Below are 17,974 nucleotides of genomic sequence, written 5' to 3'. Positions count from 1 at the left end.
CTTTTCAAGTCTAGCTAACATCGACTACTATGTGTCCAGTGCTTGTCAACACTTTCTGTGTATCTCACTTGACAGTCACACGGATCATGTCAGGTAAGCAGAGCAAGTCTTACCTTCATCGCACAGCTCAGAGGAGGGAACGGTGCAGCCTGGTCTATGACAGACGGGCTGGGCTTCAGCTCTGCTGCTCTCCATCTCTTGTTTTTCAGCGGTGGGTGCTGCCTCTTTTCTGGGCTGTGTCCCTGCCCCCCAAACGTGCCCAGTGACTCAGCCCCCTTTGCTCTGTGGCCCCCTTCCCTGCAAGTGTCAAAGGGAAGACCCTGAGCCTCGGCCAACTTAGTCTCCTTGAACCTGTGCCCCGGGTGTTTGTCCAGTGTTCCTTTGTGTGAACGGCCATGGGGGCCCAAATGTGAGCAGCTCTCTGCCTTGGGGATTTCACTGAAATGTTAACTTTCTCCATAAGAAAAGGTGGCATAAAAGAGATTATAAAGGGTTGGGTACCGGCGAGTAGTCCATGCAAGGAGGGCTTCATGGAGGTGGTGCTACAGCTGGGTCCCAAGAATGAGTGGCTGGGGAGAGGTAGGAACCATGTCGCCAAGGTCACGTGGTCTTGGGGAACCAGGCTGTCCAAGGCCAGGACATCAAGTTGCCTGCTTTGGCCTGAGCAGGCAATTTGTGTGGGTGTGGGTGGCTTTTATACCCAGCCAAAAAAGGGGGGCCAGATTTCTAAGGGCCTTGAACGCCAGCCAGAGGAATTGCTGAGACGCAGCAGGTGTTTCTCATCACAGAGTGTGCTAGGGGATAGATGGCCTTGGATCAGGAGGCAGTGGCTGACCTGGATCTTACCAGCTCTGGACTCAACATTTGTCACCCTGCCATTTGGGGAGCAGTGGGCCTTCACGGACGTGTCCCTTTCCTAGCCTTTTCTAGAGCTGAGCAGGAGTCTCCCCCTCACAAGGACTGAGGCAGCTGGAATCCCTGTGCCTGGTGATGGTGTGGAAGTTGTTGGCTCCAGTCACACAGCATATCCTTTTCCTACAGATAGGAAGTGAGGAGATAGAGGGGCCACCACCAGAGCAAAGGCAACGAAATCTCCAACTAGGATCAGACTAGAGATTGGATCAGCTCCCTAAGCCCTTGGCTTCCACTAACAGCACCTTACTTCCACCGGGCATCCAACCAGAGGTCTTGCTCACAAGTCTGCGTGATCAGATCAGGTCCATTACCCTTCTTGATCCTACCTCTCAGGGTCCAAGAGGGTAAAAACCTGGCTTCTCTGACCATAAGAAAATTGTTCACAAGTTGTGAGCCTTTCCTGCTGAACAAAAGTGTTCCCCAGAAAACCCAGGTCTTCCTTGAGCATCACCCTGGCTGGGTGCTGTGCGGTGACAAGGATCCACAGCAGTCCTTGTCCTCGGGGAAGTTAACATCATTGTCCTCAGAGAGATAAGTCCCATGGTCCAGTGTAACGCCCACTGGGATAGTCTAGGAACTTTGTGGTTGGGCTGGCCCACCCTCTAGCATCAGCAAAAGCACTTGTCACCCCCGTCAGGGAATCCAGTGACAACACTGGGGCAGATGTCACATGCAATGAACCAGGAAATGCAAAGGACAGTTCTAAGCTGTAAGTGTGTTTCCCAAGGAGCTTACAACCTGATCTGGAGATGAGGGGTCCTATAGCCGGTGAGTAAAAGGACACAGTGATGTCATAAAGCAGTACTTACGTGATCATTGGATGCGTGGGGGCTGTCAGTGCCAGGAGCGCAGGGGATCTGAGAGCCTTCACAGAGGAGGAGAGACTAGGACAGATAGGGTTTTAGTTTCAGGAGGGCCTCCCTGGATCGTGAATGACCTAAAGTACGAGGGACAGGAGAGCTGTTGAGCTGGAGGCATGTCAAAGCTGTTGGATTTTCTATACATGAAGGAAGAAGCTGATCAGAGCCATGGAGATGGGAGAAGGGGAGGCTTGACCGCACTGGGTGAGGTGGAAGGAGGGGAGAGGCCACGGGGGTCTCTGGTCTGAGTGAGCCAGAAAGAAATGCCAGCTTCAGGGCTTCACAGAGTAAGCGGTGAGAAGGCCAAACCCAGAACACGGGAATGACCCAACCAGCCTAAGCAGAGCATCAGGACCTGATCGAGTGATTTTTCCAGCCTCCGCTGCTGTCATCTCTCCAACACCCAGGCAGCCAGGCGGAGGTACCGGCAGAGGCCATCTTTCCACTGGCACCCTTTAGTGTGACAGTCACCATTAAACGACTCAAAAGTAAGGCCCAGGGACACAGGGCCAACCGAGAGATGCTGTGGTCTGAAAACCAGCGCTTTGGGAAGGGTGGGCTTCGTCAACAGACCAGCAAATGTCTTTTCCAGCTGTGTCCACCTCATTCTGATTTCACAAGCCTCTGCTAAGCCTCATCTGTACCCAGCATGATGCAAGGCATTGAGGCAAAACAAGAGAACCTCAGGACAGACGCCTGAGAAAAAATGGAATATTCCAAGGAGGCGTGATGAAGTGCCCATCAGAGTGACAGGTCAGCAGGCAGGAGCAGGTGACAAGTGCGGAGGACATGGAGGCTGCAGGGGAAACTGTGCATAGGTGTGTCTGGAACGAACATTGTGTGAGGCTGTGTGTGGGCAGCACAAGATAAACTGAGATCGGATGGCTTTGATTATTGGGGTGGGGGGAGAACATTGGTTAAGTGCTTTCCCTCTGCCTGGAGTTTTACTGCAATCTTACTTATGGCCCCAATAACGTAAGGTAGGTGTTTTTATTCCCAGTTTACACATGTCCGTGACTCGTGTGCATCAGAATTCAGATTCCAACTTCTATCTGTCCAGCTTCAAAATCCATGCCCTTTTGCGGGGGGGGGGGGGGTGATTATGTTTACTTATTTATTTTTAGAGGAGGTACTGGGGATTGAACCTAAGACCTCATGCATGCTAAGCATGCACTCTACCACTGAGCTACACCCTCCCCACACAACCCATGCTCTCTATGCCATATTGGTTGGAACTGAGGCCTGGGCTAATGAAGATTGATAGCATTTTCTCATTTATGCAAACACTATTTATTGAGTGCCCACTGTAAGCCTACATGCAGGCACTGTTTTAGGCACTGGAGATAGAGCTGTGAGCAGAGCAAATCCCTTTCCTTCTGGAGCTGACCTTCCAGAAGATGCAACCTGCCTTTAGGGGCTGAGGCATGAATGTTCTTGCTTTGTGCATCTGGCTTTCACTGCTGAAGTCACAGATCTGGCCTTTTCAAAATAAGCTTCAGAACTGAGCACGGCCAAACCTCCCTGCCCACCCCTCCCCCACCCGAGCAGAGGACATGCACCCCTTGCTGTGGGACAGTTAATCCCGTGCAGAAGAGCCAGCACCCCAGGGAGGGGCAGTAGATGCCTTGGTTTCTGGAAGCAACTAGAACAAAGCCTACCTCCTCGTCTGCAGCCGGTTAAAGGAGCATGGTAAAGTAAGGAAATTGCAGATTAATTGAGAGGAAGTATGAGCCACAAAGATTCGATTTTCTTGAATGCACACATTCCAAAGAGGATAATTTGAATGTGTCTTGCCAGGAGAGTGACAGAGGAGGCTCCGTGGCCAGAATGGAGGTCCATCCCCCCTTCCCCCAACTGTTCAGAGGCCAAAGCACAGGGAGACAGTTTTAAAAGGAAGAACTTTGCGCTGTCATTTTGTTCCTTATTCTAAGGTTCTCAAGAGGAACGAAGGTTTTTATTTTCTAATTATGATATGCAACTCAGTGCTGCCTCCTGCTGGGGGACTTCATTAACATCAGTTACTTCATTCCCTTCTGTTACGTGAACACAAGTGAAGGGTGGTACCTGTAGTCTAACTTTTCCCTAGTCCCTCCACCCCAACGCGGGAGAGGCAAGACTGCTCTCCAAAAGACACTCAGGACTCTGAACTGTTCGAACTTCCTTAGACTGTAGGATAGGTTCCAGTTTGCATTGGAATCCTGAATTTAGTAGTTGCCAGGGATACTGCTTTGGGCATCCGGATTCCTGGTGTTCCTCTTACTTGATGCAAGTAATAAACCCTTCTCCTTGGGGCGAGGCGGGGGGGAGATGTAGTCACTCAGGTGACCCCACAGCTCCTGGGACAGTTTCCATGGTGACCCCTCCAAGGACCACCAGGAAGCCCATCCTCAGCCGTGTCTCCTGGCTCCCAAGCTGAGCCTCTTAACTCAGACGAGGGAGCTTTCCAGCACACCAGAACGCTCTGGTGTTCTGCACGGTGACCTTGACACCCGAATAGTCTGTAAGCCTGATGCACTTGGCCACTGCTTTACTCAAGTCCCTGACAAATCATGCTAGTGGTCTGATTTGGGGAAAAGTAATACGACTTCCTCTCTCCATAGACAGCAGCGTACATCAGCCTTTCCAGGTCAAGCGGTGATCCCACTGCCCAGAGACCAAAGAGATCTTTGCTTGTGGGCACTTAGAGTGTGTGCCCTGGGTTTTGTCCCCTCCACCTATTCGGCCCTGGGTTTGGGAGCGTCCAAACTACAGAGGAACAAGAGGGGACCAGCATTCTTCTCTGTGGCCAAGATTTAATTGGAGAGCCACTCAACAGGCAGTGGCTAGTCCCTCCATTGTCAGGATGACCTCCAACCAGAACTTCTGGCTACTGCCTCCTCTCTCCATCCCAGACACTCCAGTTCCTTCTTCTTTACCACAGACTTGACAGCTTCCTTCATGTTCCTGCAGGGTTGAGGTTGGGCCATTGCAGCCAGGAGGGAGAGCTGTTGATCCTGACCTGTGAGACAGCCGGCCTGCGGTGTGTGGTACCCACGTGGGCGCTACACACCGTGTACATGGCCAGATGGGGATTCAGGGCCAGTACGGGGTGGGTAGCAGAGGGCCCTGGCTCTGGGGCCTGCATCGTGAACACTTAAATCCTTGAGGGGGTCACTGCATTAAAATTTATGGTTCACTCAGAACCTTCCTTTTGTCAAGAATGGGAAAGAAAGGAGGTCGTGACTTTATCTTTCCCATCCATCCCCGAATGAGGCAAGCTCACGCTTAGGTGTCCCCTACTTCAAGTCTCCTCTGATAACTGCTGCCCTCTTGACCTTTCCCAGATATTTGGGTGTCCTGAACCCCACAGCTTCCCTTACACTATGACCTCCTCGCTTCACCTCATCCCCTCCACTTCCAACACAGCAGCCATCTACCACATGGGAGCCTCTCCCCAGAAAAACTCCCCAGGGCCTAACCCACGCATTCCAAACAGCCCCTATCACAACAAGCTCCCTGAGGAGCCACAGGAAGGCTGCATCTTGCTTGGATGCTGTGATTTTAAATAAACACATCCTTGATCTCGCCCCAGTTCTGGCACAGAGCTCCTGAAACCTTTGGCATTTCCTGTGATGAGAGTGATAAAGGTGTCTTCTGGTTTGTTAATGAGGTGACTTTTGGAAATCTAAAGATGCCGGGCACAGGTCACTAGGGAAGCCAACCATGCCGTTAGAAGTTTGGAACTTTAGCCCTGACCTGCGAAGGGAGAGGGGCTGGAAATTGAGTTCAGTCATGAACAGCTAATGATTAATCAATCATGACTTAATAAAGCCTCTATAAAAACCCAAGAGGAGAGGGTTCAGGGAGCACCCATGTTGGTGAATACACAGAGATCTGGGGAGAGTGGGGTGCTTTGAGAGAACACGGAGCTCCGTGCCCTTTCCTCATATCTTGCCCTACGCAACTCTTCCATCTGGGAATAAACTGAGTTCTGTGAGCTGCTCTAGCAAATGAACTGAATCCAAGGAGAGGGTCGTGGGAACCTCTGATCTCTAGCCAGTGGGTCAGCGCAGGTGACAAGATGGACTTGCTATTACCATCTGAAGTCATGAGGTGGACAGTCTTGTAGGATTAAGTCCTATGGGATCAGATGCTCTCTCCAGGTAGGTGGTGTCAGAATCGAGTTAAATTATAGGTCACCCAGTTGATGTCCAGAATTGCTTGTCGGTGTGGGGTAACCCCCTCTCCACACACTGGGACTGGTACCAGAATTAATAGGTGCCCTCTTAACACTTAGAATGGGCCCTGAGCTTCCAACACTGTTCCTTCTCTAGCTCCCCCCTGCCACATCAGCGATTCTTGACTTGAGAGAGCATCAGAATGGCCTGGAGGGCTTGTTAAGACACTGGTTGCTGGGCAGGACCCCCTACATTTCTAATTCAGTAGGTCTGGAGTGGAGCCTGAGAATTTTCATTTCTCCCAAGTTCCTGGGTGATTCTGACACTGCTAGTCCTGGGGCCACACTTCGAGAACTGCTGGCACAGATCTCCTAAACCCTTTGGCATTTCCAGTGATAAAAGTGATGAAGGTGTCTTCTGGTTTGTTAATGAGGTGACTTTTGGAAATCACTTGATGATTTGATGGCATCAGCTCTACCAGTCCAAGCCTAGCACGGCAAGCCTACTTTCGCTGCAGGAGCCAGAGTGGAGAACCAGCCGGTCGGTGCCCCCTGGGTCCTTGGATAAGGCAAAAACAACCTGTTTCCAAATGCCTCAGGCTCCAGAGGAGCCACAAGCTCAGCCCTCTGGGTTGCTGTCCCCTGGGGGGACAAGCCTCATTTATAGGAGAGAGATGCAGTTCTATTCACCAACAAATATTTCTTGAGTACTTTCTATGTGCCAGGCACTGTGCTAGGTAGGTGTCTGAGATCCATCAGAGACCAAAACAGTTGAAAAATCCCTACCCACGTGGAGATTACCTCTTTCTAATAAAAGGACGAGTAGAACTCTTCAAATGTGTTTAGTAGGACCCAGATATCTGGTTACTGGAAGTAATCTGGAGTGTTCAGTCGATCCACTTTATAAACACTAGAGATTAAGGACCAAAAGCTCAGGCAGAGACTAAAGGAATGTTCCCTTGAGATAAAGCAACGCAATAATTATCATCTTTTGGACAGTTGTAACAAACACAAAGTACTGTGTTTTGCTTCATAGATGATAAGAACACTGGATTATGAGTGGAGGTGGTGGTGGAGAGAGCAGAGGGAACCCTAGGAGTCAGAGTCCTGGGCATCTAACCAGCTGCTCTTTTTTAGGAAAGGATAAGAAACTTTCACAAAGGCTGGTGCAGGGATGGGACGTCCTGGCTTCCATACAAGTCCTCTCCCGTGGATGCTGAAGCCTCCTCGGAGTCAAGAATCCTCTCTATAAAGTACAAATACAATTCTTCTGGAGGGCTAACACTTTTCATCTTTGCCAGGTTGCTGGATGTGATTCTTGGGCCCCAGCTCCAGTTGGCAAGGAATATAACTATCTTTTTATAATTGTCGACTGGAAAAAAAAAAAGCACAACCTAGAAGCTGAGAATTATGTCTTATTTGGTAGAAAAAACTGAGGACTTGAGCCCAGAAGACAGCCTTTCAGATAGCTCTGAGGAACTGCTCCAAAGAGGTAAGGGAAGAGCCAGGATATATAGGAGTTTTGCAACAAAAACCAGGTAGTCAGAACATCAAAAGATTACTGTTAAAAAAAAAAAAAAAAGACATCTCATATAATGAATTTTGTGTGTTTTTCTGTGTATGGGAAGATGCAAGAGGCTGGGAATCATTGAAATCATTCCTTTGATGTGCATATTAGGGCCAGCATCCTGCTTTTCTCCATCCTGAGTCCCCTCAGGGTGCACCTTCAAGGGCTGCATTGACTGATGGCTGGATGGTTTGATGGCCGCAACATCCTTTGTTTACTGATATGACAGGGACATTTTTCATCCACATAATTCATAATTTTTCACCCAGCATAATTTCTCTTTATATTCTCTTTATATTGCTTTATATAATCCGATAGAATTTCTCTTGAACTTTGTCCAGTTGTGGGTAATATACCCAAGCTTACTCTGAGGCTCCTTTGTCTTCCCGGGAGATTGTTTAAATCTGTGGGAGAGGGACTCAGGTGTCGGGGGAGGGGTCAGCTGTCCCTTGATGCTGTCCGCCCACTTAGGCATCCACTGAGCCGTCCCTCACCCCATCTAGTTATGGGCCCATGTGAGTCATTGAAGCCCTAGCTCCCTCTGCTACAAACCTAGGACACGGGGGTCTTCCTGCCTCTCCTGCCAGGCCATGGCACCCACATCTCTGCATTCTGAGTCCCGGTCTAGATTTACTCCATGGTCACTGCCTTCTCATATCCTGGGTAATCTCTTTGTGTGGGAGAAGCATTTATCCCAAATATTTTAGTTTTGTTCAGAGTGCTTATAACCGACTTTTTCTGTCTGGAGGCGGTGAGGCACATTAGAACCACGTGGAAAGCTTTTTTTTAATGCTGGGTTCAATTATATTGTCTAAAGGGTCTTTTAGTTCTTTTTTTTTTTTAAGCTCCCCAGGTGATTCTAATGGGGGAGGGTAATTAGGTTTATTTATTTAAGGGAGGTACTGGGGATTGAACCCAGGACCTCGTGCATTCATGCCTGATAGGCATTCACTCTGCCACTGAGCTAGCCCCGCCCCAACTCCCCAGGTGATTCTAATGCAAAGCCAGGGTTAAGTACTTTGAGGGAAGGAAGAGGGGGAGGGGTGGGGCAAGAAGACTGAAAAAGGGAAGAGAGGGAAATTGGGCTATTTCAGGCCTATTCTGCTACATTAGCTAAAAGCGAAGCAGCATCAGGTATTATGAGCTCTATACAAAGCGCTGTTGAAAGGGAACGAAAGGCTAGTGGGGAGGTGAAATGAGGATAGAAACACTCTACTCCCTGTTCCAGGAGTGGTCCTCAGGCCAGCATCTCTGCTATCAACTGGGAGCTTGTTAGAAAAGCAGAAATCTCAGGCCCCACCCCAAGATGTTTGGCATCTGTGAAGTGTCCCGGGTCAAGGTGGGATGGGTGTCCAGGTGGTAAAACAATTTATCAAAGACAAAGGAAAGGGGAAAACTCAAAGATGTGTATCAGATTATTAGGGGTACGCTGCCACAGACAACAGCTGGCCACACTGATAAGAGGTGCCTTCATGAGCCCTGAGGACCTGCTGTTGGGGTCTTTTATAAGGTAGGGTCACAAGGTGCCAGATCGGCTTGTGAAAAAGCCTCTGACTGGTTGTAGGTGAGGTAAGAAATTTAGGGTCCGTGAAGGGCGATGGGGTTTATGACTGATAAATTGGGATGAAACAAGCTAGCCTGGGCTATTGTGAGATTAGGCATTCCCTAGGGCTGTTCGCTTGTTAGGGAGAATACACCCAGTAAAGAATGTACTTTATCTGTTGAGGGATCTCAGGCAGACATCTGAGAGCCCAGGTGTGGGGGGCTTTTGACTTGGAAGGACGCCAGTTGGCCCCACCTGAAGCACTGCTCTAGCCACTCCAGTTGGCCCTCCATATCATCTTCTGCATCCGTGGATTCAACCAATCTCAGATCAAAAATATATTTTTTAAATACCAGAGAGTTCAAAAGAGCAAAATTTGAATTTGCCATGCACCGGCAACTATTTATATAGCATTTACATTGTATTAGGTATTATAAATAAGTAATGATTTAAAGTGATGTGCATAGGTTATATGCAAATATTATGCCGTTTTATATAAGAGACTTGCGCATCCGGGGATTTTGGTACTGTCTGGAGCCCTGGAACTAGTCCCCCTCAGATACTGAGGGATGACTGTATTTTGCTAAGGGCAGGCTCCTGGGAGGAGGAAGAAGTTCTGAAAGTGGGTTGTTATGGTGCAAGAATTTCTAGAAATCTTCATTCATCTTGGAGGAAACAGCAAGAAAATATTCATGCAAGAGGTGAGTGTGGGTGCTGACAGAGAGACATAAAGTGGATTTATTTATTAAAATTAATTTATTTATTAAAATGTGGGTCAGTTTCTGCACTGAAAAGTTATTCAGCCACAATTAGAATCCAGTGTAGTTCACCTGTATCTCTGTTTTCTTTTTAAATGAGAAGAAAGTCCTCAGTCTCTTAAGGGTCTGGAACATCTTTTTTTTTCTGCTAAAAAGATGATAGAAATAGCGTTGTCGAACCCAAGTTCCTGTGTCCAATGCACAGTGAGGCCAAACAAACGAAAATGTCGGAGTTTGGAGTGGAGAAACGTGCATTGCAGGGCAAGGAGAACGGGTGGCTTGTGCTCAAAAAACCCAAACTCCCTGATGGTTTTCAAGGACGAGATTTTATGGCAACATTCGGGGTGAGGGCTGCAGGCTGTGTGACTTTCTTCTGATTGGTTGGTGGGAGGTAACAAGGTGGTGTCCAGGAATCTCCATCATCCATCTTCTGGTTCCAACCAGTCTGAGGTCCCAGGTTATGCTCCCCCACCTCGGGCTGGGGAAGGGGTTTGGGGGAAGAGAGGGGTGCTTAGATTCCATAGAACAACTCAAATATGTGTATTAGATTGTTATATGTATCCCTTGAGGAGGAGCAAGGACTTGTTCTATCCCTGAGTTATCGCTTCTTGGCTGTTCTCCCTCTGTTCCTGCATTTCCTCACTTTCCTAATTAGTAACTGCTTGAATCTGCTCTTTGGAACTCAGGAAAGGTCTAGGAGACAAAAGCCTTTTTCAACAAACAAGAAATGAGGGTGTCAACTGAAAAAATTCACAACCTAAAAGTTGAGGGTTCTGTTGCATTTGGTGGACTTTCTGAGGACTCAGACCTGGAAGGTGGCCTCTCAGATCACTCTAAGAGACTGCTCCAAAGAGGCAGAGGAGGAGCCAGGATATATAGGAGTTTTGCCACAAAGACCAGGTAGTTGGAACATCAAAAGATTATTTTTAATTAAAGAAAACCAGACATCTCAAGTTAATGAATTTAGCGCTTTTCTATATGGGAAGATGCAAGAGTCTTGGGCTCATGGAAACTGTTCCTTTGAGATGCACCTGGTGATCTCGGGCCAGTATCCCTTGCTTCCCATCCTGAGTTCCCTCAGAGGGCACCAGTGGGTGTGGCAGCAGAGGCCAGGCTACCTGCTTGTTTCCAACCTGTGTTCCCTCCTGGTGGTGGTTGTGGTTGATGACTTGATGGCCATAGCATACTGTGTTTACTGATATGGCAGGCAGTATTTTTCATTCACAGGGGACAAGGAAAGGCTTTTGCCCCTGGGAGGATCTTGCAGGGTCCTGCTTGGTTTCAGTCCCCCATTTTCTTTGAGGGTCCTCAGTCTTGAGGAAGACAGGTGCAGGACAAGAAAAGGAATAAATTTGTAGATAGAGAGGCTGATCATAAACTCAGCCTCAGCAGGGGAACTCACTTTTAGGGGAACTCACTTTTAGTAGCTGAGTTCACATCAGTCCTGGGGAAATTACTTTGTGTGGCTTAGTCCACTTATGTGTAAAGCTTTAAAAATGTGTTTGTTACCCCAAAACTGGGTTCGCCTCTCGGTGGCTGTCGACCCAAAAGACACAACCAAGGCAGAGTGGGAGAAGGAGAGATGTATGAGTTGCAGCAACCTGAGATCTTTCCCAAAGCAGAGTCTCCCCAACAGCAAAACTGGGGAAGTTTTAAGCTCAGGGTATATACATATTCATGAAGGAGCTTGGGCGGTCGCCAGAGTCCAAGCTTTAGCTGATGGAAGTCAAGGTCAGAAAAGGTCAACGTCATCCTCCCTTAGGTTCCAGCGGACCTGGTGGTTCAGGCTTCAGTGGTTTTTACCACTGAAACAGAACTGGGAGCCTTTAACAACTGATAAATTATCTTTGCTATTGTTACTTCTCTTGCCTGATAATGGGTTGCTTCCGCATTCTTTTGTTCCCTTAAGATCATGAATCACCGACACCTGTTTAAGGGCAATGTGAAGGAAAAATGCTGTGAACTATATCAGTAAACAAAGAATGCTGAAGCCATCAAGTCATCAGCTGCTGCCGCCACCCCCTAGTGGAGACAAGCCTGCAGCCCGGCCTCTGCAGCCACTCACGGTGGGTGCCCTCTAAGGGGACTCAGACTAAGAAAGGACAGGATACTGGCCCTAGGTAGCAATATGCTTGTCAAAGGAATGAATTCAATGGGCCCAAATATTTGCTTCCTCCCATACATAGAAAAGCACTAAATTCTTCAACTTGAGATGCCTGGTTTTCTCTAGATAACAAGTAATCTTTTATTGTTCCAACTACCTGGTCTTTGTTGTAAAGCTCCTATATATCCTAGCTCCTCCCCTACCTCTTCGGAGCAGTCCCTTAGAGCCATCTGAGAGGCTGTCATTCCAGCTCGAGTCCTCCTGCCAAATAACTCTCAACTTTTAGGCTGCACATTTATTTCAGTCGACAGTAAGCATCATGGCCAAGTTTAGTACACAGAATGGCTTAAGCCAACAGTGGCTTCTCTTGTGTTAAGAAAGCCAGGCCTGCTTCTCTTACTCTGGGGACCCTCTACCCTGTTTATATGTCCACTTTTTTTCTGATTATAAATCTAATTCATAGAAAAATCTTTAAAAAAAAAAAAAAGAAAGAAAAATCTAAAATACTACAAAGGTACATTATGGAAAGAGTAGAAATTCTCTGTAATCACTTCCAATTCCTCAGAGGTAACCACGGATAAAAGTCTAGTGAGTATAACCCCAGATTTCTTTTTCTTTGTGTATATATACTAACAAATATGTGAAAGTAGTGATACAGGAAAACGAATGCGGGGCGTGAGCAGGGCCGTGTCCCAGGTCTCAGTTGAGCTCCTGGGACGTGCCCCGCCAGGTGTGGGTCCTTGGCTTCGGGCAGGAAAGAATTCAGTTGTGAGCCACAGTTGAGTAAAAGTAGATTTATTTAGAGAGACACACACTGCATAGAGTGTAAGGCAAGAGAAAGGCAAGGGAATAGGTGTGGGAGTTGGGTGCTCAGGTTAAAGTAAAAGTAGGTACACACTCCACAGAGTGCAGGCCATCTCTAAAGAGGAGGGAGTGAAAAAGGCTACTAGGTGTGGTGTTGCCAGTTTTTATGGGCTCAGTAGCTTCACATGACTACTGGTGGAACCATTCCAACTGCCCTGGGGAAGGGGCTGAGATTCCCAAGAATTGGGCTACCACCCATTCTTTGGCCTTTTGCCGTTAGTCTTGGGACTGTCATAGCGCCTGTGGTCATGGTATTTATCACGCTGTTACAATGAGCATATAATGAAGCTCAAGGTCTACTAGAAGTCAAACCTCTTAATCCTCAAGGCCAACTAGGAATTGAATCTTCCATCATTTTGGTGAATCTTCCACCATTTTGGTGTTGAATTGCTGTCATTCCTTGAGTGGCTGTTCCCTGCCCCCTTCCCTCCTGTCTCAGTAGGATCATAGTATAATACTGCTTTTTTATTTCACACTCCTTTTTTATTCTCAAGTCCACAAGATCCCTCAGCCAAAGCAATTGCTTCTTGAATGTATTAACCTCATCCAAAGTAATTAAATCTTATAGGGTGAAACAGTGGTCATGATACTGTTTTGAAACTTGTTTTTTTAACATTCATCATTCAAGTCAGAGACAATAGCTCAAGCAAAGAGAAGGAGGCAACAGTGAATGAGTGTAGGGTGGGGAGCTGATCCTTTTGAACATTTTAGAGCATATTATGAGTGAGACATCATGGTGTGCTATGAGCAAAATGATTACCTGCGTTAGACCTTGTACAGATGAGCTGAATGGGATTACAGAACTTGTGGGTCCACAAAAAAATGCTAATTTATAATTGAGGACCGTTGAATCATATACGCCTACATAAAAACTGCAGGAAGCAAGGTTTGCGGAGGAAATAAATTTGATGTGGGTCTTGATGTAATACACGTGGATATGAGATGGAGTGAGGGGCCATTTGGATGCAGGAAAGCAGAGCAAAAAGCCCGGGAGCAGGACCGAACCTAGGAATGCCAGGAATGGTGGATTCCAACAGGACGGGGCAGTCTGGGTGCCCTTGAGCCCTGAGTGGAGCCTGAGTTTTCTCTGAAAGGCAGTAAGTAACCTCCTCTGGCAAGATGAAGTGATGTGGCAGTGTGGAAGGACTGGCCGGGATGGACTAGTGTAGGTAAGTCTGCAGTGGGCTGATTGGGCTGTGCTAATCCACGTGAGGTGGTGAAATGCAAATAAGATAATGGGCTGGTGGGAGGCAGTCATCTGAGAAGGGACAAATCTGAGACATGGCGGAGAGAAGAGAGGAAGGAGACAAAGAACTCTTCTATTTTTTAAGCCTTTATTTACTTCTGATTTGAGCAGTACGTGTGCACTGTCCAACCCCCGGAAAAGATAGAGAAAGATAAGAAGCAGTCTTTATAATCCTGCCACTCTGGAATAACACTTGTGAGCATTCAAGTACTGTATTTGAGGATGACAGGAGAACTGGCTCATTTTTTGACCACCACGGGGTGAATCATTTCCCCTCCAGTGGCAGCTGTATCCCATCAGCTTTCTGGCAACCTGCTAGGGACAGAGAAAGAGCTTCTAAAACTCTGTTTCTTCTGTTTGTCCACCGTAAACGTCCAACCCGGTGCTCTGTCAGTGATTTTAATTAACCTTATCTTGAGGAGGTGCCCAGTTTGGTGGATGCTTCGCTTTCCAATCCTAGAAATTAGGTCTGGTTCCACCTTAGCCTCACCGACGTTTACCCACAGGTGTGCTGGCTGTGGAATTCTAAAATCTTGAAGCTCGAATACTCTCTTCTCTTACCTCAGCCTTCCACCATCCCAGTTCCTGTCTTCTCCAGACTTCCGGACACTGAATTCTTTCTACTTTTCCTGTTCCTCTGCTTTCTCAGGTTACATGGTTAAACCACCTGAACTGCTTTCTCTCTGTCATCTTTGATTGTCTCTACTCCTGGTCTTCCCTTTTACCTGCTGGGCAAAATGGAAAACTCAGATGAGTGTTTCCATTCATCTTTGCTGGGAGATGTAAGTAGCTCAGTGCTGTCAGAGGACAGCATGGAAGATGGAAATTGAAGCCACAGCAGGTGTGCCGTCTCAGCCACCAATATTGTCCCTTGGTCTCCTGTTCCCCTTAATAATTACACACGGCATACTTATTCCATCCCCTTTTTCCCTCCAGTCTCGGGAGATGAATGGAGTCCCTCCTTACCATCAAGTCTAATTTCTCCATCTCTTCCAGCTGACTCAGTGCCTCCTCCCACTTCCTTCAGAAAACTTCTCCATCAACCATAATGTGTCCTATATTTTCAACCTCTGGCTCCCTACTGATGAATGAAACTGTTTCTTCAGGCTGTTCCCCAATCCTGCATTTCCTTCCAGTTACCATCCCACTCTTCTCTCTCCTTCAGAGTCATCTGTTCAGGGACAATTTCAAACGCACTGAAACAATGCAGAGAATCATGCAACAAATAAACAAATTTAGCAGATGTTCACATTTTGCCATATTGACTCAGGTTTATTCCTTATAGAAATAAAATGCCTCGGGGGAAAAAGTGGAAAGATTTGTCTAGACAGCTATTTCTGCTTCTATCCCTCTACTCACTTCTCAATCCATTGCATTGTGGGTTCTGCCCCCACCACTCTATCACACCACTGAAATCATTCATGACTCTGATTTAAAATGAATCTGTTACCAAACTGAACTCAGGTCAGCTCTGACGACTAGAAGCAAATTCAGTCTACTGACACCAGGTGGTGGTGAAGGAAAGTACGGCCTTTATTGCAGGATACCCAGCAAGGCAGTGGGAGACAAGCCTCAGATCCACTCCTGTTTGGTCTTTGGGTTAGGGGTGTTTTAAAGGGGAAAAACAAAGACGCTGGGATTAAGTATTGTCTTGTGATATTTCTTAATCATAGTTTCAAGGGTTAGGATATCTCTGGTTTACGATTCTCTGGCCAAGTGGCCCAAAGCTGTGAGTTCATCTTGCCCTGGAGAAACAACCTGAGTTTGTACATTAATGATGATGTTTATAATAGCAATTTTAGTACATTAAGGATATTATTGAGAACAGTAGTTTTAGTCATCTGACTCTGGTTGATTAGTGTTCAGTTGGCACAGGATTGAGGTCAGAGAGGAAAAGAAGGGAACAAAGTTTTGGATAGACAGATTAATCATAAACAGTAAGAGAACTTGGTTTAAGGGGGCATTGGTTTCAAACCATTCATGATCTTCATTTAAAATGCACGTGCTGCCTCTTGGGGAGTAACGGAAATGTTAGGGATCTTGATTGTGGTGGTGGTTTCATAGGGGTATGCAGCTATCAAAATTCATCAAATTGTACATCTGAAATATGTGTAGTTTACTACACAGAAATTATACCACAAGTAATTTGTTTAAAAAAATGTAGGTGCTGCCCAAGGTTCGATCCTCAGAACACTGCCCTTTGAAAACAATGCTATACCAGTGTTTTTCAAATTGCTGAGGTCATCAAACCAATTTAGCGTCTCACTACTAGCATTAAAAAAAATAATAATAATAATACAAAGTGCAGATTGTTTCATGAATTTTTAATTTCAGTTGTCAATAATGTGTATACTGGGCCCCATAGCAAAATGTATTTATGTGAGTTGTTGTCAAGATATTTGAAAGATGTTTTTCTAGATTAGTTGTCTTCAAAATTTTTATTTGCATGAGTTTATCATTGTAAGTGATTTAATACCTGCCATAATCCATTCAAAAAAAAGAATAAATTTTCTTTAATAGTTGGAAATTTTACATCATCTCCTTTCCATTCTTCTTCCTTCATAAGATAAAACATACATATATATATACACACACGACATGTAGATAATACATGTGAATATCTTTTTTTACTAGAAAGTCTATAATACTTCTCTGAAATAAAAATATGTATAAAGTTGAAATTAAATTTTTATAAACTTCCTGTGACCGTAAGGCTTTAATGTTAAAATATTTCTTTTGTCAATTATCAGTATACAACTGATCAAATAAACATAGTATACATTTTGATTATTAAACATAAAAATTAAAATTTTATTAGGGATGCAACTTTTAATGAGACTGAGAATTATATTTTCAGTTAATCCATATGTCCATGAGTATCACTATTGCTAGAATGAGACAGGTTCTGCATCAATCCTATTCCTATTTTTTTGTTTATAGATCTAAGAGCTGACAATCTTTGTTTACATAAACAAGCAGATTCCAGTGTAAGACTTACTGAATCAGTTGAACTCAATTCTTTCAACGACTTCAAAGATCTATGTCAAATCACATGGTGGATCTATCATCAATTTTCAATTAACTTTAGATTAACAGAAGAGTCACAAAAATAGTTCAGAGATTCCCCCATATACCTTTTTTTGTTTGTTTTTTGGGGGGGCAGATAATCCCCCATATTATCTTTAACCCAGCTTCCCCTACTGTTAACATCGTAGGGCATGGTACACAGATCAAAACTAAGAAATTAACATTGCTGTAATACTATTCATTTAACTATAGACTTTCTTCAGATTTCATCAGTTTTCCCACTCATGTCCTTTTCTGTTCCAGGATCCAAGTCAAGATCCCACATTGCTTTTAGTCCTTATGTCTCCTTGGTCTTTTCTTATCTGTGATTTTCTCAGTCTTTCTTTGTTTTTCATGATAGTCACAATTTTGAGGTGTATTGGTCAGGTACTTTCGATAATGTCTCAAATTGGATTTTGGCTAATTTCTCTTGATTGGATCACCAGACATTTAAAAAAAATAATTGATAAGCTGGTAACTCAATTAGGTCCTCCTTCAATTTCGTTGAAAACAAATAATTACGAAAATCAAAATATCTACGTATTTCCAATTGTTCTTGTGTCTGGTGTCCCAGAGGTCTGTACACCCTGGGACAATAATATATCATAGTAAGACTGGATTCAGCCCTGGAGAGAGGTATGCCTTTCTTTTATGAAATGGATGAATGATGTATCCTTAGGCAACTTTTTAGAAATTAGGATGTAAACGTTGATTTCCTGAAAACTGTCTCAGCCTTAATACTTCCAGGGGTTTGTATTCTATGGCTCCGAATGATTCCGCTCACTCCAAATGATTTCACCTACCTGCATGGTCGCTGATTCCTCAAGTTCTTACCTTTGGTCCGTACCTGTTCCTTTGTCTAAGGCTCACACTTCTCTAAACTCTTTAGTGCTCC

This window comes from Camelus dromedarius, chromosome 22 (assembly GCF_036321535.1).
Source record: "Camelus dromedarius isolate mCamDro1 chromosome 22, mCamDro1.pat, whole genome shotgun sequence".
Taxonomy (NCBI): Eukaryota; Metazoa; Chordata; class Mammalia; order Artiodactyla; family Camelidae; genus Camelus; species Camelus dromedarius.
This window is presented reverse-complemented; position numbering follows the sequence as displayed.